Source organism: Caretta caretta, chromosome 3 (assembly GCF_965140235.1).
Source record: "Caretta caretta isolate rCarCar2 chromosome 3, rCarCar1.hap1, whole genome shotgun sequence".
Taxonomy (NCBI): Eukaryota; Metazoa; Chordata; order Testudines; family Cheloniidae; genus Caretta; species Caretta caretta.
The window spans coordinates 138,473,035-138,500,147 of NC_134208.1; the positions used below are offsets into that span (position 1 = coordinate 138,473,035).

Here is a 27,113-nt window from a genome sequence, read left to right on the forward strand (position 1 = left end):
TTAAAAACAAGCATCGGAAAGAACAACTGTATTTAAGCATAACACTACCTGTAAGACATTTTCCTGCCAGATGATGGTAATAATCAAATAAGTTATAGTGTAACAGTTTTGAACGGTGTTTTTAAGCAACTGGGAGATTTAAAGTAATACATTTAATAAGAAATGTGTATTTTCTATTATCTCAGTATCTGAATGTTTTTTTGTTTTTTTTTTGTTTATGAAGATTTTGGCGGTTATGGCAAATCTTACAGCAGTGAGTGGTATAATGGACTGCAGGTTGGATGAGTTACAGTCATCTGCAACATGACATACCATACCAAACTTCTTCCTTGTCATTGGTAAGTTGTTGGGTTTTGTTTTGTTTTTTTGTTTTGTTTGATTACCGTATGTTTATTAGATGTTGCTTATTGACATCATAGAATTAACTTACTTGGAGAACAAGTGTGTTTCTTGAGCTGTGAAAGCATGAGAACTTTTGGAAAAAATTCCCCTTTGGCGTATACCTTAAGAAAAGTGTAGCCATTTTCAGATGTTTGTACATTAAGCATCTTGGGCCTGATTCTCACACTAAAGCCCCTTTACACTTCCAGAGTTTTATAAAGAGGCCTTAAAATAGGACAATTGACTTCTGGTTTAAGGCCGTTTACACTACTGTGAAGGGCCTTAAGGTAAATGAGAATAAGGTCCAAAGAGATGGAATTTTTATGATGTATTATATCAGAATGTTAAAGAACAAAAAGTTTAGAAAATAGATTTTTAAAAATAAAAGCCAAAACATAAATATTTAAATGGGGAAAAATATTTGAGGGGGAAAAAAGTTTTCCTTTATATTTTGTACCATCTTTGTTTATTTTTATGTCCACAACTAATCTGCTTACAGAATTCAGAAGCAACATTACATACTGGATAAACAATAATATTAAAAAAAACACCCCAAAACAAGGCTCCGTGTAGTATAACTGAGACCTTATTTCTGGTTTACACAGTGTCCAGATATGCAGTAATGAGATCCAAAGTACTAGTTGTTCATTTGACTCAGCTTGAAGTTAAACATTGACAAACCAAAATCAGATAGCAAAAAGTTCAGCAGATACACATCTAACTCACCAGAAATAGAAAAGTCAGTCACATACTCAAACTCCAGCTTAGGTACAAGAGGTTCCCCTTTGTAGGGGAACCTAATCTAGGCTCTCTGTACCAAAAGATGGAAGTCTAGTAAAAAGAAATGCTTAGTTTTGTCACAATAATAGATTATCACTGTTAAGATTTGCCTACTAACGATTGTTATAATGCTAAGTCTGTGCAATATCCCACATGGGCTCAAATTAGAAAATAGATTCATTACTTGTGAAAAGTACCTTTCTTTTCTCTTGCTCTCTAGATTTCAGGATCCTGGCTACACAAAATGTAGCTAAAAATATTAAAGGAAAAAGACTAACAATCTCAGAAATGCTTATATCCAGCATAGGAAGAAAAGAAAAAGTGAAGGCATTAATCAAAATTTGTACTCAAGTATCACTGATGTGCAGTAATAAATTGTGACTGGCAATGGAGTTTTCAATATCCTCGTTTACACTTGCCAGTTCTGAGGTGTGGTAGCACTCTGTTCCTTTTCAGTGTTGAATACAAATAGATCTAGATTTTTGCCTGTGAAATTCTTTTGCTAGAAGTGTTCTTTGCGACAGTGAAATAAAACATTTTTGTTGTAAAATTGTGAGATATGTGAACTGTGCCAGTTTTATAGTGTATTCAGTATTTTGCATAGTTCTCCTAAATAGCGTATATACTGCTTATGTATTGTGCTAAAATACTATGTATATTCTTAATTCTTATGTATATCTACATACTTTACATATGCTATCTATGTACATACAAGATTGTGGGTGCAATACAGGGCCAGGAAAGAGTCTGTATGCAACAAAGCTTCTGGTAACTTCATGGAAACTATAAAAGCGAATCTTGTCAACCTTGATCATGCAGGACTTTAGTTTATCACTGTATTTAATTAGAAACTTATTCTTAAAGGAAGAACATAGTTTTGAGTATTTTGTTCCTATGGATTAGTTTTAATTTTTTTCTGGACCATTTCATTATAAAGTGGAAGGAATTATATAATTTATGAGACAACTAACTAGCCAACAACTCAATATTAATTCATTTTACTACTAAAATATAAAGTCCTATTTCACTAGCTATATTTCTTTGTTATTGCAGTTGTCAGTGGGGATTTTTTTTTTTTTACCAAATCAACATGTGTGTTGATGACTTAGTTTGTTTGTTTATCACAAAAACTATCTGTTTTACAAAGTTAGGATTTCTGCACAGAGCTTTACATCCAGTATAGTGGCAAAAATTTTGTAGTTGCCTCACATAAATAATCCTTAATTATACATAAAGTACGCATCACTCATAGAGGAATAAAACCACTTTAGCGTTTTCCGGAAAGAAAAAGTCACATTAAAATAAACAAATAAACCCTCAGAATTCCTTTTTAGGGGAACTACCACTGCTGTTATTTTTGGGTGCGTGTCACTTTCATGCATGAGTTAGCACTATGTTCGTCAATCCTTGAATATCGTCTGTCTGCCTGTTCTTAATCAGCACCTGCCTCTTTCTCTTTTTCAAACACCACAAATGCTGTGTTGTCTCCCAGGTACTGAATGTACTACAACAAACCAGGGGACTGGTTAAACAGCATAGACAGCATCACCTCATTTGTCTCTTCTGGCAAATTATTAAGCAAAATGATATTGTTTGATGGGTTATCTGACACCTGTTGATTCCGTGATGCAGTCCCTTGGACATTCATTGATTTCTGTATTTTTTCCTGACCAGGCTTTTTATTTGCTGCATTAGCAGAGTGCTCCAGAGACCTGACCTTGTTCTTTCCTTTTTCCGTTTCAGCAAGTGTACCATGTATTTCCATCTTCTTCTGGTTTTTGCATGCTGACTTATCATGAAATGGAAAGTCTTGTGACATCATTGGTGGAAGAGCCAACTTCCTTACATTATAAAAAAGGCTGTCCATCTTCCTAGTCATTAACACCACGGGACCTTATTGTGATCATTTTTACAGAGGTGTGATGCTTTACTGAACAGAACTTTACTGAAGTTACTCCTTCTGTACACTAGTGTGAGATTAGAATTAGTTTTTTGTACATGGTCAAACTGGGAGAATAGCTAAATTAACTCATCCATTTTAAAAAAAAATGTTGTTTTCTACTACTGATGAAAACCGTACAATTTCCCCAAACACATAATTTCTATAAGAATATGCAATAAGTCTAATACCTTGCTATGTTAAATCTGTGACTCTCTTGAGTCAACCTTCTCAATCAGGGAGGCATTTTGTGATGTGTAAAAATGGGGATGAAGAATCTTCATCCCGAAACTCATTTTTACTTGTGGTCTAAGATATGAAATCAGGACTACTGTGGTAAAAGTGCAAGAGTGTAAACCACTGCACCAGCCACCCTATAGCCAGACAAAACCCGAACACAGTTTTCAGGAGGTAAATGTACTGCCAGAACAAATTTAATTAAGCTTATAGATGTTTTCTCTCTCTCCATTATTGGAAATTGGGCTGCCTTTGTTTATAAAATACCAAATCCTAGAGGATATGAAAGGACAATATTTATTTATTTCAGAGCCCCAGTTTGGTCACAGTTCCACCACAATTACTCCATTAATCATGCCATTGAAATAAATAAGACTACTAATGGAGTTAACATACATGAGGGTGGTGGAATTATGCTCTTATACTACAGCCACACCATGAGGTAGGGGTGTGATTCCCAGTTTGTGTATACATACTCATGCTAACTTGATGAGAGCTAGTGAAAGTATAAATAGCAGAAGTAGCCATGAACCCCGTGAGAACATACTCGGCACGACTAAGCCGTTCCGCCACTGTGTGTGCTACCTTGGCTACGCTACTGTTTATACTCCTGCTATCTCTCCTTGAGCTAGCACGAGTATGTATATGCAAATTGTGAATCACACCCTTACCTTGTAGTGTGGGCAAAGCTTTATTAGAGAAGCTTCACTGAGGTTGTGAGAGAAGGAGGGGAGCCTAAGTAAAAGGGGAAACATCAGATTTCTAGGGGGTAAGGAATGAGAGAATCTAAGGTGCTTCCACAGTACCTTATACGTAGCTCATTCAGTACCTAACTGGGCCCAGCCCTCATCACACTTGACTGGTAAACAAAGCCAGTTTGATAGATGCTGTAAATTTGTTTGAAAACTGCATTTAAATTTTGGTCTCCTACTACATCTTGAGTAACTTCATAAGAACTCTTTAATATTGAAGAGATTTTTTAAAATATTAAATGTGTGACATCTTTACATAAGGATGAAACAAAAGCCATAAAGAGAGGATGACAGATGTCGTTCATTAGTCATTTATGATAATCAAGAAAAGAATATATAAAATGGAAAATTCAGACTTTACAAACAAGATAATTCATCTCATATGTTAAGTAGTAAGGTCAAAGAATAAACAAGGACTCTTTACTGGATAATCATAGTATTGTAGCTTACTTTGAGAGTATACTGACAACAGATCTGAAAAGGTGCTTTACTAGTAAGGTGACAAAAGATCTATTAAGAAAACTTTACACCTTTCTTTTTGTGAGACAAAATAAGGAAAACAAATACAAATGAATCAACATTTTTCCTGACTAACAAACAGAGGTTACCCAAAAGTGCTGCTTGCTACTTGTGTTTCTTTAGTACCAACTAAGGTAACAATTATTATGGCTAGCATCAACAGTTATAGCCAAACATTATGGACCCATCACCAAAACCACCTTGGAACTTTGGGGAAGTATAGACCTGGATAAAGTTTCACATTTGAACTTCACAGCTCATGTCTGTCTCTATAAAGATCCTCTACTAAACCTCCCAAATCTAACAACACTAAGTTAGGAGAGGTTTGGATTTGGTTCTGAACTCTGGCTTGAGCCTGTCTTTACTCTGTTTATCAGAACTCCCAGATACAATGGTTAATCATAGAATCCTAGACTTTGAGGACAGAAGGGACCATTATGATCATCTAGTCTGACCCCCTGCACAATGCAGGCCATGGAATCTCACCAACCAACTGTGTGATTCAGGTGGAATATTTCAATTTTGAACTAAATCACTGCCTGTCAAATAGTAAAATGCTCCATTTTGTTTCCTACTTTAATGTACTTCACTTCATGAATGATACCACTAGGTGGATTTTACCTGCCAAGCTAGTAGCAGGACTGTCCTAACCCATCATAACTGGTAAGTTAGCAGAATGGTGATAGCAGAGAAGGTGCATTGAATGAATGACAGCAAAACAGATGAACCTACTAGTGCATTATTTATGGAAATAATGGTAATGTTACTGATGTATACTGGGGTGAGATGCCTGCAACTAATAAGCACAACGGGATGAATAATTGTTAGTGTTTGTCCTTAAATTTCCTGATTTTATAATTAGAATTTAGAGTTAGGTCATTGATATTGCCTCAAGGGATGGGCACAACAATTCAGATAATATAAGAACTGACCAGGAAATTTCCTTCATTTTTACGAGCATCTCTGCACTTCCAGGTTTCAGAGGAACAGCCGTGTTAGTCTGTATTCGCAAAAAGAAAAGGAGTACTTGTGGCACCTTAGAGACTAACCAATTTATTTGAGCATGAGCTTTCGTGAGCTACAGCTCACTTCATCAGATGTTTACCGTGGAAACTGCAGCAGACTTTATATACACACAGAGAATATGAAACAATACCTCCTCCCACCCCACTGTCCTGCTGGTAATAGCTTATCTAAAGTGATCAACAGGTGGGCCATTTCCAGCACAAATCCAGGTTTTCTCACCCTCCACCCCCCCACACAACCATGCACTTCCAGTTCATGTTGAAGTTGAGAAGTGGAAGCACCAAAACATCCCAAGAATCTTGTGCAAAGTACACAGCAAAAATTTTCAACAAACCACAGCCAACCTCAAAGTTGGGTGTTAGTTAAGGGAAAACCAGCAATCTGGTAACCCAAGAAGAGTAGCTACAACTGTGTTTTATAGTAAGGGTGACTAGTCCTCCACACTTCCCTGATAATATTTCAGGCCAGATTTTCCCATCCTTACACTGATCAGTAGCATAGGGCCTGATCCCAAAGCCCATTGGGAACATTTCCATTGATTTTACTGGGCTTTGGATGAGTCCCAGAACCCACAAATATTCCCATTCTTTGCAGTGCATTGTGAGTTCAGGTGGCAGAATCTGGCCTTAAAGGAGGTACTGCAGGAAGGTGCTTCCTTTAAAACAGATGCTAAAGCAGGTTATACTCTAACTTTTTTGCATCGTTATTTATATTTAGTTGTTTATTTTATATTTTCTAAGTTATTTGTTTGATGCAGCTCCTTCCTGTTTTGGGCAACAAAAGTTATCCTGGAAAAGGTTTAGAGTCGGAACAAAATGATCCATGGAGTGTGGAAGGAGGCTTGCACAAAATAATATGATGATGATGCTTGTTTTATAAAGTCTATGTGATTTAAATAAACAGGGAGAAAAAAATGCTGTGGTACCAGATTTGTTGGTTTCAGTCTCAACTCAAATAGAATCATATTAATATGTAGCCAGTGGATTAGCATTCAGTGTTTTTCTGTCTGTCAGTGTAAAGTCTATTTTACGGATTATGACAATTAGGCAAATGTATTTGTTTCTTGTTACAGATTAATTTCTTGCAAAGCTTTACTAGAAAAAAAGGCTATTTGTGAATTACAGGAAAGTATGCACAAAAACGTTCTTGAACTTAATTTTCTCATTCAGAAATGCTAGTTGTTAGTGGTATAAGAAGATCCCCTAGTCTTTGGATCGGATGTCTTTTGTTGTTCAGCAGCTATTTAATGATCTGCATGATGTTCTAGTATCCTGTGGGCAAGTTATCCTGATCCAGTATTTTGGCATGGATGGCCAGAAGATATTTACTCTGTTATACTATAGCACTGGCACTGGTTCACACAGCAGTTAGCCTAATAAAATTCTTCAAATGCTTCATACTTTGCTGGTGTGTTAGTGCAACATTTCCAGCAAGCTCAAAATTTCAGCGAGTAACTCACATAGAACTCAGAGTAACAGCCGTGTTAGTCTGTATTCTCAAAAAGAAAAGGAGTACTTGTGGCACCTTAGAGACTAACCAATTTATTTGAGCATAAGCTTTCGTGAGCTACAGCTCACTTCATCGGATGCAGTGAGCTGTAGCTCACGAAAGCTTAAGCTCAAATAAATTGGTTAGTCTCTAAGGTGCCACAAGTACTCCTTTTTTTTTCACATAGAACTGCAGTGCAAGCTACAAATATGGATCTGGATCCAAAGCCCACGTAAGTCAGTGGGAGTCTTTTGATTGATTTTTAATGGGCATTGGATAAGTACATTAAAATGGCCATACTGGGTCAGACCAATGGTCCATCTAGCCCAGTATCCTGTCTTTCAGTAGTGGCCAGTGATCCATCCCCTGTCGTCCATTCCCAGCTTCTGGCAAACAGAGGCTTGGGACACTCAGAGCATGGTGTTGCATCCCTGCCCATCCTGGCTAATAGCCATTAATGGACCTATCCTCCAGGAACTTACCTAATTCTTTTTTGAATCCTGTTATACTTTTGGCCTTCACAACATCCCCTGGCAAAGAGTTCCACAGGTTGACTATGTGTTGCATGTATAAGTACTTTCTCTTGTTTGTTTTAAACGTGTGATCTATTAATTTCATTGGGTGGCCCCTGGTTTTTGTGTTATGTGAAGGAGTAAATAACATTTTCTTACTCACTTTTTCCACGCCAGTCAAGAGTTTATAAACCCCTATTTTTTAACTGGCCAGCTGCATCCAGATTTCAGCCACTTTGCACTGCTTAACTGGTACCAGAACATGTGCAGAGAAACTAGACCTTGTTTTTTATCAGAATGGCAAAGACAGTACTTGAGGCAATAATATGAGCATGTAAAAATAGTAAATATGGGGAAATAGGGTGATCTAAAGACTGACACTGCATTGTTAAGGTCACAGAATGTGTAGAAGACTTCTTTAAAGCTTGTAAGGCAGTTCCAGTAGGTGGAGCTAGTAATTGGGGAAAATCATTTCACATTCTTGTATGGTATTCAGAAATAAAAGTTGAAATGCTTTAATCTGCTCTCTGTTGGTGATATATGCACAGTTTAGTGAGGATTGGCCTAAGGGCTTCACAGAAGAATCCTCAAGTAATTTTAGCTTGACTCCACTGTTTTGTGAAACCCAGTTCCTATCTTGAATTGTAATATTATAATTGTGATCGGTAGATTCTATGTGGACCCACACAGCAGTCTGGCAGAAGATTTTCTTATTTGGTTCCTTGTCAGTGCTCATCATCAGCATTTTAAACCATTGTTTTCTTGTTGTTTTAGCTGAGCCTACATGACATATAATAATAAACAGAGGTTCATCACATATGTCGTCCTCTTTGTCTTCAACAGTATGCATCTTTATTTTTCTGCTCTTGCAGTTTGAAAGCTTTTAAAATTTGTCTCTATTTATAGTGAATGTGAGGGAGAAAAAAGTGAGCATCCACCCACTGAAAATCAGGTCCCTGGAAGGTGTCTCAACTTGAGGACTAAAAGAAATGGAGGCACCCAAAATCACTAGTACCTTCTGAAAATCAGTCCTTTGATCTCTTCAAAACTCTATCCCTTGGCAGCATTTACAAGGTCTGGTCAGTGGTCATTTAAAGTCTACAGAAGTCTGATGGAGCATCCTGATGTTCCTAATCTTTTTTGTCCAAAATAGCCTAGATTGCTGATGCTCTGCTTTTGTGAGGGAGCTGATGGTATGCTTCCCAAAAATGATGAAGGGCTGGACAGGAGCTTCTTTGTTGGTGGCTGGTGGCAGAGTTCTTAACTAAATGATAGTTTTAATGATGTTGGGATTATATTACAATAGTAATAACGTATTAGACCACCTAGACCAGGGGCAGGCAAACTTTTTGGCCTGAGGGCCGCATCGGGTTTCAGAAATTGTATGTAGGGCTGGTTAGGGGAGGCTGTGCCTCCGCAAACAGCCAGGCATGGCCCAGCCCCTGCCCTCATCTGACCCCCCCTGCTTATCGCCCCCTGACGGCCTCCCCAGAGACCCCGCCCCATCCATTCCCCCTTCTCTCTGTCCCTGCACCCCCCACCCCAACTGCCCCCACTGCCCCATCCAACCCCCTCTCTCCTTCCTGACTGCCCTGCTCCATTCAACCACCCCTTCTTCGTATCCTCTGACTGCCCCCTGCTACCCCATCCAACCCCTCCTCTCCTTTCTGACTGCCCCTGGAACCCCTGCCCCCGTTCAAGCCCCTTGTTCCCTCCACCTCCCCCTATTCACCCCTCCCCCCCGGCCCCTGACCACCCCCCAAACTCCCCTGCTCTCTATCCGACCCCCCTCCCCCGCTCACTGCCGCCTTACTGTGCTGCCTGGAGCACTGGTGGCTGGTGGCATGGGGATAGGCAGCCGTGCCGCCCAGCTGGAGCCAGCCACGCCACCACACAGCACAGAGCACCGCGTCAGGCCAGGCTCTGCGGCTGGACTGCCCCAGGAGCTCAAAGCCCGGCTGCCCAGAGCATTGCACTGGCGGTGCAGTGAGCTGAGGGTTCGGGGGAGGGGCCGGGGGCTAGCCACTAGGAGTTCAGGGGCTGGGCAGAATGGTCCGTCGCGCCATAGTTTTCCCACCTCTGACCTAGTCCATTGTATAGGCATCTTTATTGTTATTTACATTTATATAAAATAAATAATCTCACAGTGAATAGCTTCAAAAATATTCCACTCTAACTGGGAATGAAGCGGGGAGCAGAAACACAGTTCATCCATAATCAAAATAAATACAAAAATAAAACCTATCTATGTGCAGTGAACTTTTGAAATAAAGCAGAAAAAGCCAAACCTAAATTTAACCAAAATTTAAAAGGGTCCTAAGAACCCTGAGGTCCTTCTGAAGGTGAGAAAGATGGGAGTTCTTTAGAATGAGAACGAATTTGTAAAGAGTGTCAGCACATACATTTTTCAATGGTGTAGTTAACCATCATGCTTCAATAAAATAAGAAGTAACGCTATATTATTTTTAGTATGACTAAGCAATTGTCCCTGCGAGGTCCGAATTACCTACTTTATAGCAAGAAGCAATTTTAGTAAGAAGACCTGTAATTAAACTGACACATTTTGAAACCAATTCACAAAAGGGCTTTCTAAAATATCTCTTCCCCCCCCCCCCCCCCCCCCGCAAACACTGAATTCAGGAAAAATGCAAAAAAAAAAGTCAGTTATTTCATGACTTTCCAGATGATCAGATTCTCCTACTTCGATTATGCTCCTAGTTTGAGTAGCAATGGGGTTGGAGGGAGGAGTATTGGATGAAAAGAGAAGGATTCTGAAGAGCCATTTACATCTTTCAGCTAAGGGAAACAACATATATAACATATATAATGTTAAAAGGACTAAAAAGTATTTTGGAAGGGGAGAAATAAGATTCATAATTATAACTCACACCATGAAAGCATGCATGCCAAGCTAAATATTCATTTATTGCTTATAAATAGGGTATAAATGAAAGCTGAGTAAATATTCAGGATTATAGATAAGATATGGTTATTTTAATTGCTTTCAATAAAGGTGTCTAGATATGGAAAAATTGTTCATTTAGATTGAAACCATTGATAAGAGGTTCCTAACAAAGCTAAGCAGGATTTCTTTGGTGTTCCTCCCACCCCACCTCACCATTTTTTAGAGGGAAGAAGCCTTTATTTTGTGACTGACTTTTCCTATTTTGGTTCACTGCGAACACCAACATTTTGTTGGGGATCCCAGAGCTTGGCAGGTGTTCTTAAAATCTAGCTTCATAACAACAAACTTAAAGGAAAGCAGTGTTAGTGCTTCAAGCCTCCGTGGAAACTAGATTTTGTTGGATTCTCATGACAAATGGAAAAGCAAATCTTTACTAAGTAGACCCTCATTCTCTTTGGAGATTTGTTGAACCAAACCATTTTTTTTCTACAACTGAAAAAGATTTAGTTTGAATCCTGGACAGAAGATACATTTATCTATGTGTGGATGTCTTGATTGAAAGCAGTACATCCATCACTTCTCTGTCCTTTTGGTCTAAAATAATACTTGTACAATATTGTACAATTAAAATACCATTTAGATTGTTGTGTGCCTTTATATATTCATTTAATTCATTCATTCAGGGGAAATAGAAGGCACAAAATAAAACTTGAGATTAAGGAGACACATAATTTGGGTTCTCCTAAATTCTACTTCATGAAATGTTGAGGGAGCATGGGCAGTTGTGTACATAATGCAAAATAAGCACACACATCAAGCAACAAGAAACCACAGTAACTGGAAACAGAGGGTGGTAATATGCCTCGAGATTCTAATAATTTCTTATGCTGTAATAAGAATATTGTGTACCTATTTGTGTCCTTTTATCCTAATTTCTGTGGGTCAGAAATATTTGTTATTTATTCAGCACCTTTTACTTATTTTGCCCTTTGAGTGCTACATTCTAACTGAAAATCTAACCAAGAGTAGTTCTTTTTCTGTGATGATATAGTCCATCTATTTTTAAAGTTTTTTCATGTAGGTATACAAGGGATAAGCTTAACTTTTTTCAGTGTTGTGTAAATAATACATAGAATAACCTGGCACTGTTTGATTTAGTGAATGACAAGCCTTATACTAATTATTCAAACCGATACATTATTGATCCAAATTATATATAAATTGGTCTGACATAAACATGGCTCTATTTCAGAGCCAAGCAAACTTTTTGGCCTGAGGGCCACATTGGGTTTCCAAAATTGTATGGAGGGCCAAACAGCCAGGCATGGCCCAGCCCCCACCTCCTATCCAACCCCCCCATTTCTCACCCCCTGATGGCCCACCCGGAACTCCTACCCCATCTGCCATCCCCTGCTCCCTGCCGCCCCATCCAACGCCCCCCTCATTCCTGACTTGCCCCCCGGGACCCCTGCCCCATCCAACCCCCCTGTTCCCTGCCCTCTGATTTTGCTGGAGGATTTGTGGGTGTGATGATGCTCTGGGGAGCTAGGAAGGAAATAAGTAATCTGCATCAAAGTAAAAAAGTCCTGTGAGAATCCAGGCATGAAACAAGCATGAGCCTGGTACAACATATTAGCATGTACAGCAGGTGAAGCCAATGAGGCTGAAAAACTTAGATTAATTGAATACAGGTGTTGGAATTTCAGGACTCTAAAAAATAGTGCCAGCTAGTGTCAGAATGCTGTTTTTGCCAAAAGTATTGTGGAAGTAGGCTTTAATTACGGTACAATTCTAAGTACTCTGCATTGACTCAAATTATGTCCATGACTATTTTATTATTTTATTTATCTTTGTACGTTGGGCTATTATGGGATAAGAGTATATGTATTTTTATGGCAGATTTATATGTGAATATTGCATACGTGACAACCATCCCTTTTCCAGAGAAGTGATAACTAAATATTTAGCAAAATATGTGGCCATTTTTATTCTTGGATTCTCCAACTCCTCTACTCAGATGTATTTCAGGATGGTCAAAAGATATGTCTGTCTGTTTCTCTGTTTACCTATTGGCAAATATGCTGTTGCTTTGAGGCAAGATTCTGGTAGACAGCTTGGATTCATGATAGCAGGATTAGTATATCGTTTGCATAAAATATGATACATAATTCATCAAAAATCCAAATGTATAATTCATGTTGGACTTTAAATATTGCTTGCAGTGTTTACACCTGTTGTAAGTTGTATTGGTATAAGTATAGCTATTCGTGGCATACTGTCACATCTTATTCCAAATTTTCCTTTAGATGCAGTCATGGGGCTTCTGTTGACTTCATTAGGAGCCATAAGGAAATAGAAATACATGATTTGCCCCCAAATGTTTCCTTTTTATGGATAAACATTGTGGAAATGTATTTTCACTGTCCTAGTGAAAGCACTTACATAGTGCTTTCCATTTTTCAAAGTGCTTTAAATGCATATATTATTTAACCTCATGACAGCCCTGTGAGGTAGAGATGTTGTTTTTTCAGGGTTCAGGATTAAAATCCGCTTTATGCCAACTCTACATTCTTTTGAACTTGTTTTGCTTTTCTCTTATTGCAGATCTGGAAAATGTGGGTTGTTGGTGTACATTTGTGTTGATATTTTTATGAGATACCACACTAGGAACTCAAAATGTAAATGGCCATAAAACATTGTAGTTTTTTTTCAGAGGCCACTCATGCCTTTCCCAGCAAGGCAGGGTGTTTCAGGCAAACATTGCCAGCCAGTTACAAGGTAGTTTAACTGCACAAATGCAGTATTGAGATAGACATGCAAAAGAGCTAGAAGAGGTTTCAAGGATAGGGAGAGCAAGAAATGGGATGAGTGGAGCGGGGTTGTCCTTAATCAAATCAAGTCCAAACCTTAAACACTTTGAGAGAAAGAACTGAAAGTTGAGCTGCAATTTCATGTAGTCACATGCATACTAGTGAAGGGCAAACCTAAAAGATTTATAATTTGGATTCAGTTCAGTTGGCTTTTTCAAAAGCCTCTCTGAACTATACAAACATTCAGAATCTGCAAAACTGGGAAACCTTAGAGGAACAACTTTTCTTCCAGGATTTTTACATTTATAGTCCAAAACCTGGATGGACTTGAGTTGGTGGGAAAGTAAGGGAAATTTTCAGAACCTTAGTTTTTGGACAGAGTTCTGATCTTAGAAAAGGGAGTTTGGTCATCCCTGATACTTAAACAGACACTAGAGTTGAAACAAGTAGTTTGAAGAATACATGTCCCAACCTTTGATTGACTCCATAAAGAAAGTACTGATTACTTGATTAGAGCAAGGAGCACTTTTAGCTCAGATTCCATCCAATACAGGGCTGCGCACATCACCCAATACAGCAGTTCTTAGCTACTTTCAGCATAAGAGCTGATTCACTCATCATTTATTTTAGGTTTTGAGTATACCGCTGTCACATTATTATAATTTCACTGAGTATTCTGAGTCTGCCACCACGGTTTTAGCTCTGATTGGCTAGTTTAAAAAGCCGTAAGTTTTGCGTGTTAATTTATTATAGTTACATTTACAAATATTTGTGTGCTCTGTATCACTTTTGATAGAATGCTTGTTATATTTACTTTTAAGTTCACTTTCAAAGCCCTGTTACCCTGAGTTGAAAACATGCTTATAAGTTGCCAAATTACTGCTCAACTACTTACCATTCAAAGGTTAGAAACAAAGCTGTTTTTCTGGGGTTTTTCTTCTTAGATTCATCATGAAATAAATCAAAAGAAGTAATGTAAGAAAAAGCAAGGTGTTGGCACTCATGAGAAAAAATATTCGTCATCATCTGGTTATACTTTTGGTGAGGGTGATTTAAGTGATATAAACATACAATTCAGTACATTAAAAACATCTCTGAGCTCAGGCTTTACTTAGCTATTGGGATAATTGGAGACTTCTCCAAATTGATCAAATGCAACATTTTATTTTTTTTAAGGAAATATTTGTATCCCTCCTTAAGGATTTGAGTTTCTTGAAATAATGGGTGAAAAGCTTCAAAAATGTGTCAGTGAATGTTACCTGAAAACCACATAATGGGTCAGCCGCACAAAAGAAAGTGGACTGTAGACTTATATAGACTGCTTGTAAATTGGGGTGCTTGAGGAAAGTTTGCACTTCACTGAGGTGTGTTTGCACTTCACTGAGGTGCAATACCCCCAAATCTCCACATGAGGTGCTACAGCTCCACAATGTCTCCTATTCCTGGCTGAATTTAATTTGTAGAGCCCTGCCCAGATATCAAATGTGTATCTGCATCCGATCCATAAACATGATCCATGGATATCCACAGGGCTCTATTAATTTGCACAGACTTGTCTCTTCGAATTAGGGATCGTGAAAGCCATTAGAAATGGAGGTTTTGCAAGCTTCACAAAATATTTCGAAATGTTTTTGTTACCACAAACTGAGATTGGATTTTGTGAATCTTTCCCTCTCATCCGTTAATTGAACCCAAGTTTATTTTCAGCGGGATTAATTTAAAATCCATGTTTTTCTTACCACCCGAGGGAAAGCTTGTGCTATGCAAATAATGAAGTAAACCATGAAAGACCTTTTTATACTGATGGTGGTTCTCTTCTAAATAATGTCTATAAATAATACCTCACCCATGATGAGGTATCTTGAACATGGTGTAACTGCTACAGTGAGCTACAAATTAATGTGCCACAAAGAAAATGTATTGGAAGATACACTAAATTAAAAAGAAAAGGAGTACTTGTGGCACCTTAGAGACTAACCAATTTATTTGAGCATGAGCTTTCGTGAGCTACAGCAAGCTCATGCTCAAATAAATTGGTTAGTCTCTAAGGTGCCACAAGTACTCCTTTTCTTTTTGCGAATACAGACTAACACGGCTGTTACTCTGAAACCTGACACTAAATTAAGCATCTAGGCCCATGGAAGTTGTCTACCTATGCACTGCAAAATGTGTACGTGTACATTTTTGCATACACAGAATCAGGCACTACAGGTCTTCAACCCAAGCCTGCAGGCTTGCTGAGTGAGAGTCTTATATTCTGTGCCACTGGGCTACAAAGGCAGAGAGGAAACTGCAGCTGATAACCCACAAACAGAGGCTGGACCCATTTACTTAGCAGGATCAGCTGACTAGCAGCAGATTGCTGACTAGACACATCCTAGCATAAAGCTTCCTGTTTTTGCCATGTCTCTTTCTGAGCAACTAGGTGCTAGGTCTGCTGCTAACCAGGTCCCTGAGACAAAGTTCCTGCCTCCTTGCTTGGTTCCTGCTCCTTGTTCCTGTTACCTCATCTTGATCCTGCTTCCTTGCCCTAACTCTAATTACGGGCTCCGGGTTGACCATTGGCATAACCTCTGATTCCCACTCTGGCTGTGACCCTTGGTGTGACTCCTGGCCACAACCCTGAAGCTATTCTGGGCTCTGACCAGGTCACTAGGTCAGACCACACACATTATGAACTGTGACACACACCCACTGTAGCAGTTAACTGTCTTCAAGGTGCCAAATCATGTCTCAGGTCAAACTGTCACAAATGAGCAGTTATTAAGATTATTATTATAGGTCAGACCTGATTGTACTGTGCACTGTACAAGCACATAATGCACTGTTCCAGCCCTGTAGAGTTTACAGTTGAAGTATAATGGAAGAGACAGCAAGATGGGGTGAGCACAAGGTAACAGCGAGACAGTAGTGGTCAGAACTATGGAGACAACTGAGCAGGAGCCCCATACATTTGAAAAACAGGTCAGCTGGCAGGGCATCTCTTTGAGGGCTCCTCACATGCTTTCAAACATGCTCCACGCCCCACCCCCCCCATTTTGATACAGTACTAGTTTATTGATATTGAGGTTGTTACAAGGCACTCTTGTTTTCTGAAACTGTGAGGGAATGGGAGGACTTTGATGAGGGATTGTAAAAATCTTCAGTATGTTTTCAAAGATTGGATGATATATTTACTGGGCAAAGTGAATTACTGGAGAAATTGGTTTATGGTTATTTATAGTTATATATATATTTATGTAAATGCTCTACAGGCTCCTTGAGACCAGGAGAAATGCTCCATTTTATGGAATGAGCATGTAAATCCAAATAAATGACTAAAATAAGAAATAATGAGAAGGATCTGAATGCTTAGACTCTCCAGCTGACAAATTTGGCTCACCCAAAGAGGTAACTCTGATATCATAGGTACTAACCAGTTGGAATGCCAGTGAATAAATTAGTGGCTAGATTATGCTCCACTACAACAAAGCATGGCAGGGAGAAACTAAAGTGAAAACTGTGGTTTAGAAGCCACAAGCTTTCTACTGGATCATGCTTCTTCCCACCTACTCCATTTGGGAGGAGCTTATCTCCTCATGGAGGGGCAGGAGGCAAGTTGCGAGAAAATGGATGTAAGGGGATAAAAACTGTGACTTCCACTGAGGTGGCAGTCAGTGGGTGTGCAAACCAAGAATAACATAAAATCAGCAAATAAGAGTTGCAGCCTCTTACTTCAGGTTGGAATTTGGCAGAGGAGGTTGGGGAGTAAAATAAAAGAAGGTGTTGCTGTGTTTGACAACTGCCTGGCAGTTTCTTTTCCTGCCACACACCTTTGCAGCCCCCTTCAGTGTGTACGTTACAAACCTACTGAATACTGGGTTAGTATAATCCTACTTTTGCCCATTTTGTGATCATTTTATCCAGATGAGTAGCAATGTGTGATCAAGTTACATGTCATGTGTTGCATATATCGCCACTTATGCCACCATTCACTTTGGCCCTGAGACTTGCATAGGTATTGGTGCATATTCCAAGCTGTATGTTCTGTTAGGTCTTTAATATGAGGATTTAATCATCTTGTTACATTTGGTATGACCATGTACTAATGATGTAACTTGACTCAGTAAAGCTGACTCAGAAAACATATCTGTTAAGAGAGTCTGAAATGGAATATGTTACAGCTGGTATGTAGCAAATTCAATGGCTGGGGGAGGGGGGAAGGGGGAAGGGGAAAATGGAGATTGTGTGAGCAGTTTTTAAGCAATATCCCTGTACAGCTTTTCTCTGTTCATTAAGGTGCTCCAACATAAGCAAAGAAGAATTATTCTTGAAACCACATCCATTTTTTTCTTTTGGGCAGTGTGCTTTTTAAGGTAAATAGGATATTCACAGCCTTGGTAGAATGTCTAAATTGACCCACAAGTTTTCTGGTGATTAAAACCAGATTCTGTGCCTGCTATTCATTTTCCAGGAAGCCACTTCTACAGAAATGAGAGACACTGCAAAATGTATTGTTTGTTTAACCATTTAAGTATTTTAACAATGTTTGCACCATTTTATTGACAATGCATCCTGTTCTCAGACCTTCTGAAGAAGAAAACCACATTCTCATCTATAAAAGACTTTCTTCTTTCAATTTAAATGTCATATGTAGTTTACCAGAGGCTTTCAGATATAGCAGTGCAATTTTCAGTGGGGCTTACAATGGATAAAGACAATGAGGGATGATAGACATGTAATCTTGTCCCTGATAGCTTGTCTGTGTGTCAGTGTTGAATTTTCTCTGTCTCTCTGAGTGCATGCAAGACTAACAACACTTATAAGGCTGCATAAATATGAAGAACTTGAGCAGAAGACAAATGATGCCTTGAAGGAATGTTATATAGCATGGCTCTATGCAATGTGGTGTCTGGAAACTCATAGGGCAGATTCTGTGCTGTGTCTCCTGACAGTATGGAAGATACAGCTCCAGGGGAATGGGGACAAAGGTGACTTTAAGCCAACTTTCTGTTGCCTGGATTCAAGGCTGCTGCAGTGGTCCAAACTGTTAACTGCATAAAATTCTCTGTTTCTCACACGCTGTAGGGCAGGGGTGGGCAAACTTTTTAGCCCAAGGGCCACATCTGGGTATGCAAATTGTATGGTGGGCCATGAATGCTCTCGAAATTGGGGGTTGGGTTGTGACTTGAACCCCCACCCAGAAACCAGTGAAACTGTATATATCACCCTGTCCGCCTCTGCTAGGCAATTCTTCCCTACTCACAAGCACTGACTCTGGAGTAGCAACAAAGAGAACTTCATTTGGGGCAGCGGGGAAGGAGGAAGACAACAGAATACATTTTGGAAAACCATCAATTATCAAATTTGGTGATATCAGACTCCCAACAGGCATGGTGTCCTTAACAGCCATCCTAAACTTTGTCCTTCTTTAGCCATTGTGCGTGGTTGATATGTTCTGGCCTCTTCCCTTGCCCTCAGTTCACCGTTAGCTGTCCTGTTGGAGAAGTCCAAGGATTCTAGCAGGGAAGTGCTGCCTAGCCTCTCTGGGGTTTTACTGCCTAACCCAGCTGGAGTGATTTCAGCCATAATTTCTGGGTAGGGAGGCCGACACTGGAGTCCTTTATGTAGGGTGGTGCTGCTGCTTTTTCTGTGACTTCTGGCAAAGTTGCCTAGTGCTGCTGTCCCTCTGCACTATGCATCTCCTTGAAGGTGCCACCACAGCTCTGAGCCATCCGTCACTTTGGAACTGCTGTTCTGCATCATCTGTCGCCTCAAAGCTGCCATAACTGCCTTGGTACTGCCACCATTCTGCACTGTCCGGTGGTCTCAGTTCTTAAGGAGAGATCAGGGGTATCTAGGACCCTTGACAGAGTCCACCCAAGAGGCACTCCCAGCAGCAAACAAGAGCTTTGTCTCTCCCCCCCCCCCCCATCACCACTCTTCTCCCCCTATTAGTTCTGTCCAGGTTCCTTTACTTAGCTGTTCCTGACATCAGTTTTGGGCATTGTGACCCCAGGCAGATTTAGGTGGGATGTCTTGTCCCTTTCAGGGGTGCCACATGGGTAAGGGGGGATGGAGAGGGGTGAAGTCCCCCTTCTCCTGACATATTTGGTAAAATGTTATCCCCTGGTTGGTAGTGCTGGTGCTGCTCAGTGCAGCCTCAGAGGCAGGGTGGCATTGAGCCACCCAGTCTTCCCCTTCTCATAGAGAATGACAGCATCAGAGAAGCTCATGCTGCTACTGCTGCTAGCCAGTGGGTGCATCATAGCCTCTTTGTGGCTCCCCATACACTGCCTGTGGTGGAGGGTGGGATGCCAAGAACTCTGAGCTGGCCTTGGGGGTGCAATGGTTGATGAGGGGGATAATGAGGTGCTGGCTCCGGGGAAATGGCATTGCCACTGCCAGGCCTTTTTGACTGCACAGCCTGTGTTGGCCCCATACAGAATGCCAAACTCTGTGCTCTGCCCTGGCTCAGTCCCAGGTGTCTGGCCAGAGCGAAGGGTCCAGCCCCGCTGCTGGGGGCACTAGGACAGAGTGGCAGATTGGCACAGAAAAGCACCAACCCTACCCAACAATTCAGCTAGGTGGCTCAGGATCAGGTCTGGTAGAGTGCATCCCCGGTCCTGCCTTGACCCACCCAACTCGAGCCCCTAAACCCTTCCTCCCCTACCCACTGGGTGTTTACCCCAATCTCCTGTCTCTACTGCTGATACTATTTGGTAAAATTTTGGAAACCGTCAGTAACTTTTTTAGTCTTCACCCCTTGTTGGAGCCCCCAAGTTGTGCCTCTGTCTCTAAACAAGCTCAGTTGCAGTTTATGGCATCCAAACTCAAAATTTAACTGTACTTTCACCAAGATGCCCCAAACTGTCATGTAAGCTGTCATAAATATAAAGGGAAGGGTAAACCCCTTTGAAATCCCTCCTGGCCAGGGGAAAGCTCCTCTCACCTGTAAAGGGTTAAGAAGCTAAAGGTAACCTCACTGGCACCTGACCAAAATGACCAATGAGGAGACAAGATACTTTCAAAAGCTGGGAGGAGGGAGAGAAACAAAGGGTCTGTGTCTGTCTGTATGCTGCTCTTGCCAGGGACAGAACAGGAATGGAGTCTTAGAACTTTTAGTAAGTAATCTAGCTAGGTATGTGTTAGATTATGATTTCTTTAAATGGCTGAGAAAAGAATTGTGCTGAATAGAATAACTATTTCTGTCTATGTATCTTTTTTGTAACTTAAGGTTTTGCCTAGAGGGGTTCTCTATGTTTTGAATCTAATTACCCTGTAAGATATCTACCATCCTGATTTTACAGGGGGGATTTCTTTATTTCTATTTACTTCTATTTTTTATTAAAAGTCTTCTTGTAAAAAACTGAATGCTTTTTCATTGTTCTCAGATCCAAGGGTTTGGGTCTGTGGTCACCTATGCAAATTGGTGAAGCTTTTTATCCAACATTTCCCAGGAAAGGGGGGGTGCAAGTGTTGGGAGGATTGTTCATTGTTCTTAAGATCCAAGGGTCTGGGTCTGTAGTCACCTAGGCAAATTGGTGAGGCTTTTTACCAAACTTTGTCCAGGAAGTGGGGTGCAAGGTTTTGGGAAGTATTTTGGGGGGAAGGACGCGTCCAAACAGCTCTTCCCCAGTAACCAGTATTAGTTTGGTGGTGGTAGCGGCCAGTCCAAGGACAACGGGTGTAATATTTTGTACCTTGGGGAAGTTTTGACCTAAGCTGGTAAAGATAAGCTTAGGAGGTTTTCATGCAGGTCCCCACATCTGTACCCTAGAGTTCAGAGTGGGGGAGGAACCTTGACATAAGCAAAATCCAAATGAGGCCTGGCCCATTTAGTCAACTCTTCTTTCTCTCAAGACTTGCTGGCAGAGATCTCCCTCACCAGTGGAGCCCTTGCCATCTGTAGTTCTTAAGCAGCTCTGGACCGCACTTCTCCAATTTTACCAACAGGTGACAACACTGAGGTCCCTTCTCTGTCATGCATCAGGCCATAGGGTTTTCAATGGGGAAAATAATCTTTTTTTTCCCTCACAGCACTTGTAACATTTTCTACTTCATTTTATCCTGTGCAGAGCTTTCTTTTTCCTCCCTGCTTTACTCCATTCACAGCACTTCCTTTTACATGTGGGTTGTTTCAAACATGTTTTGACCCTCTTTCCTGTCCTGACTTCTTTAAATGTAAAGGCTTCCAGCCATGAAGTGGCTATTTTATGTGGGCTCTAAATTTCGTTTTCTACAGTGAAAGGAAAGGCACATTTCTTTTAACTCCAGGGGGTAACTTGCATTTTGAAATAGAAAGCAAATGTTATTTTAAAGCTAGAAAGTAAATTAACAATAGGCAGAATGCAAGACTGGAAACGCTTTAACGTATGAAAACATTTTGGGATGAAAAGTGCCGTATAAGATTCTGCTTAATTGTGACACCCTTAGTGAATGGCACTGCATCCAGATTTAGTAGAATTCCTGTTTAATAGTCCTTTCAACAGTAGTATGGCTGTCAGGTGAGCTACAAAACTGTGGGAAGTTTACCATATAACTAGACAGACCCACTGTCTAAATGAATTTATTGCTTCAGGAAGCAGAGTACATATTTATTAATAAAAACAATACATTATCATTAATTTTAGAGAGAGACAAAGTTTCTCGGAATACTTATTACTTCTTCATAATCTGCATTAGTGATCGAATAATCTCAAACTGCTTTAAAAGAAAAAATAGGCTTCAACCCTTTAATTTGTTTTATTATTCCTATTTAACAGATGGCTAACCTGAAGCACAGAGTTATGCATTAAGTACATGGCAGACTCTAGGAGTTTTGCTCTAACCCCTAGATAACACTCCCTCCCAAAATAATATAAATATAAGGGGAGATTTTGAATAGCACAGATAGCAAGCATCTTCGTCTGTAGTGGAGGGGTGGTATGTCAGACATACTTGTTAGGATATAGATATTCAGGCCTGTCTGCAAAGGCCTGTACTTTAAGAATTTACGGGTATTCTTATCACTTGGCTAGTTCTAGAGGTATAAAAGAAAGAATCAAAATCACTGTCTGCTGGTGTAAGGGCCTTCTCTTACTGTAACAGTTTGAGGCCCTGTTCTTAGGCTAAGGCCTTTGGCTAAGCAGCAGAGGCAGCCATAAGCTAGGAAGCGAACAGTCACATCCTCACATTCCAAACTAGTCACATTGAAATAAGGTGCTATTGGGCTGTCAGGCACTATCAGGACAGGATTGTATTCCTGTCACCTCCAGAGAAAGGGAAGTGCCTAGAAAATGTAAAAGGAAACTTAGTTTGATAGCATCCTGTCTGGCAAGAACTCACTTATCAATAGCTGGGATGTGAAATCCTCACTTCTGTATTGTTTTGTCATTATAGTTCTCACTTTGCTATTGTTTATTGGCATGGTCTCTGTCTGGTTTTGTGATTGTTTCTGTCTGCTGTATAATTAATTTTGCTGGGTGTAAACTAATTAAGGTGGTGGGATATAATTGGTTAGCTAATCATGTTACAATATGTTAGGATTGGTTAGTTAAATTTCAATAGAATGATTGGTTAAGGTATAGCTAAGAATATTACTATATAAATTAGGGGCAAACAGGAAGTAAGTTGGGATTTGAAAATAAGGAAAAAGGAACTTGTATTTAAGCTTGCTGGAAGTTCACCCCAATAAACATTGAATTGTTTGCACCTTCGGACTTCGGGTATTGTTGCTCTCTGTTCATGCGAGAAGGACCAGGGAAGTGGGAGAGTGAAGGAATAAGCTCTCTAACAATACTCAGATGTTTTAAAGGCATGAAATATTACTGGAACCATTTGGAGTATCTCATCATTTTAGAATTTATTTAGGAGTCCTTATCTCCACCTGCACGATGGTTGTTTTGTGTATATGAATGAATGTTGAGATTGAGAATCCAAACAGAAGTTCAAGGATTACTGTCATAGATAAGGAAACTTAAATCACTTGTGGCTTTTTACTTTAAAATTTGGTTATTTTATCAATAAAATGTCAAATAACCACAGTCAACCAAATTGATTAACACTCACTGGTTAATATAAGAGTAATCAGCATAGTGAGAGATGGGTTAAATACTTTACTGCTCCAACAATCTGGGGTTACAGACTGCACAACGGACTGCTCCAGAAATATAACCAGTCGCTGAGAAGTGCATATGCCTTAGGCTGTTACATGGGCACAAAACTACCTTAGACCTTTACCGTGGGCACAAAACTCCCCAACATTAGTTTGCAGTGTTCTTTCCCTCATAGTTCCATCCTCCTGCTGTCCAAGATTGCTGGAGATTTGTACTTAGTTGCTAGTAACAATTATATCAATTGCTTATTATTTTCACAAACCTCAGCAAAATACTACATTATCTCAGTGTTCACCAAAAGCAAAAGCTTACACACAATTTTCATATAAGAGATGCTTAGCAAAATGGTTCACTTTAGTGTAAGTATAAATTTCCTTAAAAATACATAATATTGACTAAATAATTTTGGTAATAGGCTATATCAGTTCTGAGAAACATCCCTCTTATCTTTGTAACGGCTCACAAAACAACTTCAGAAGAAACATTGCAATACCTTTTGAAGATTCTTAAAAAATGAACCTTGTTATCTAAATGTTTACAAGCATGCTTCTAACTGTAGCTAATATACATGATATATGGTACAAAAAAGTAAGCTGTTGAGCTGAACTAGTTGACTTCTGTCTTACTATTGACTGAGGGCAGAAAAAAAATCAGATAAATCATCAAAGGAAAGAATACAGTTCAATAAAACACAGTGAATAGTAGAATATCAGGGTTGGAAGGGACCTCAGGAGGTCATCTAGTCCAACCCTCTGCTCAAAGCAGGACCAATCCCCAACTAAATCATCCCAGCCTTTGTCAAGCCTGAGTTTAAAAACTTCTAAGGAAGGAGATTCCACCACCTCCCTAGGTAACACATTCCAGTGTTTCACCACCCTCCTAGTGAAAAAGCTTTTCCTAATATCCAACCTAAACCTCCCCCACTGCAACTTGAGACCATTACTCCTCGTTCAGTTATCTGCTACCACTGAGAACAGTCTAGATCCACCCTCTTTGGAACCCCCTTTCAGGTAGTTGAAAGCAGCTATCAAATCCCCCCTCATTCTTCTCTTCTGTAGACTAAACAATCCCAGTTCCCTCAGCCTCTCCTCATAAGTCATGTATTCCAGTCCCCTAATTGTTTTTGTTGCCCTCCTCTGGACATTTTCCAATTTTTCCACATCCTTCTTGTAGTGTGGGGCCCAAAACTGGACACAGTACTCCAGATGAGGCCTCACCAATGTCGAATAGAGGGGAACGATCACGTCCCTCGATCTGCTGGCAATGCCCCTACTTATACATCCCAAAATGCCATTGGCCTTCTTGGCAACAAGGGCACACTGTTGACTCATATCCAGCTTTTCGTCCACTGTAACCCCTAGGTCCTTTTCTGCAGAACTGCTGCCGAGCCATTCGGTCCCTAGTCTGTAGCGGTGCATGGGATTCTTCCGTCCTAAGTGCAGGACTCTGCACTTGTCCTTGTTGAACCTCATCAGATTTCTTTTGACCCAATCCTCTAATTTGTCTAGGTCCCTCTGTATCCTATCCCTACCCTCCAGCGTGTCTACCTCTCCTCCCAGTTTAGTGTCATCTGCAAACTTGCTAATGGTGCAATCCACACCATCCTCCAGATAATTTATGAAGATCTTGAAGAAAACCGCCCGAGGACCGACCCTTGGGGCACTCCACTTGATACCGGCTGCCAGCTAGACATGGAGCCATTGATCACTACCCATTGAGCCTGAAAATCTAGCCAGCTTTCTATCCACCTTATCATCCATTCATCCAGCCCATACTTCTTTAACTTACTGGCAAGAATGAGTTTATCCAGTTGCATATGAAGCCTAAAGGTCTTCCCCTGCTATGGGGATTAAAAATGTACTCAGTGCAACAATTTATAAAGACAGGCTAGTACGACTTTATATTACAGGCGCTGTCACCTATTTCCATTATAAAACACTTGTTAAAGCAGAGGGTGATCTAATATCTCCTCACCTTAGTCTGTGGGAGATCGTGTCAAAAGCTTTGCTGAAGTCAAGGAACAACACGTCCGCTGCTTTCCCCTCATCCACAGAGCCAGTTATCTCATCATAGAAGGCAATTAGATTAGTCAGGCATGACTTGCCCTTGGTGAATCCATGCTGACTATTCCTGATCACTTTCCTCTCCTTTAAGTGCTTCAGAATTGATTCCTTGAGGACCTGCTCCATGATTTTTCCAGGGACTGAGGTGAGGCTGACTGGCCTGTAGTTCCTCCTTCTTCCCTTTTCTAAAGATGGGCACTACATTAGCCTTTTTCCAGTGGTCAATTATGATATGCTTTATGGATTTTAAATCATCCACACTAAATTTCAAATAAGAATCCACTGCTAGACCTACTGTCCGATCTGTGTTCTCCCTTCATACTTTACACAGCCCTATCTCTATTGCCGATAATGCTAGAGGTGGAAAAAATAGTCCAAAAAGATAAGGATTTCCAACTCACTCACATTTTTCTCTCTCATATATATGTTATATATATCTACAGAAGCTACATTTGCCTGTTTTTGAAACCAAATTAAACATTTTTGCAATCACTGGTACATTTAATTTACTCCATATTCCTCTGCACTTCCTGGTTCTCTCTGGAACTGGGAGTTTCAGAATAATACAAGGAAACCTGATCTCTTACAGGAGAGAACTAAAGGTGTATATAAACATGGGATCTAGATCCCTTAAAATGTTACCTACCCATATTATCCACCCTCTGTATGTCCACAGAAAACACTTGTCCTTCTGACCTCTCTGGGCAGCAGCAGTTTGCAATACTGAGTTGGCATTGTACAGTTCCAGTTTGTTCCCTGCCCCTTGTGTCATGTCCTGAAGGGCAGACAAGGACACTGGTTGGGGACCTCCACTCTGGGTCCAGCACCTGGATCTCCAGATGACTGGATGACAGCATTACTGTGTCTCAACAACTGATATTGACTGCTGAATCAGAATCCCACCTGGTTTTCAAGAATCCTGCCTTACCCAACGCCTGTTCTTGTGAGGTTTTTAGCCAAAGTGTGCAGACCCAAGAGGTTTGGATAAACTATGGCTAAGCATGAGAACTGTGGATGTTTACCAAAGAGGAACCCCAAATCTGATCATTTTCAGGTTCACCCATCGTGGATCAAAACCGTATTGAGAAATGAGCACCACACTGAGATCACCAGATTTTGAGATTTCTCCAGGTGGAGCAGACTGGTGGTCAATAAAGCTCAAAGATTCAGAATCTGGGTTTGCTTTAGACAGACAGAGACCCCAACAATTTCAGAGAACTATTACACTGTATTTCGATCTTGACTTATTAATAGCATTTAGGAAAAAGAGACAAAATCCTCCCAACTGCACTATTTGAAGCATTGCAAAGTTATAATTCTGATTTTAATAACATTTTGAATGTTACTGGAGATCAAATGAGTTTATCTAGTTGCATATGAAGCCTAAAGGTCTTCCCCTGCTATGGGGATTAAAAATATACTCAGTGCAACAATTTATAAAGACAGGCTAGCACAACTTTGTATTACAGGTGCTGTCACCTATTTCCATTATAAAACACTTGTTAAAGCACAGGCTGATCTAATATCTCCTCACCTTAGTCTGAAATTCAGCACAGAGGTTGTCAGCCCATATGCGAATTACTGAATGTTACAATTATTATTTAAACTCTTTCAGATGTATTTGA

The 27,113-nt window shown here is 40.2% G+C and overlaps 1 protein-coding gene across 3 annotated transcripts in view; it reads left to right on the forward strand.

Moving 5' to 3' along the window:
• Positions 1-27,113, forward strand: part of CHRM3 (cholinergic receptor muscarinic 3) — a 470,119-nt gene that overhangs the window by 151,743 nt on the left and 291,263 nt on the right. For all 3 annotated transcript variants that reach the window (XM_048843778.2, XM_075126936.1, XM_048843779.2), the window contains one exon: positions 224-338. The gene's annotated coding sequence lies outside the window, so the exon portion shown is untranslated. The remainder of the gene's footprint in view (positions 1-223; positions 339-27,113) is intronic.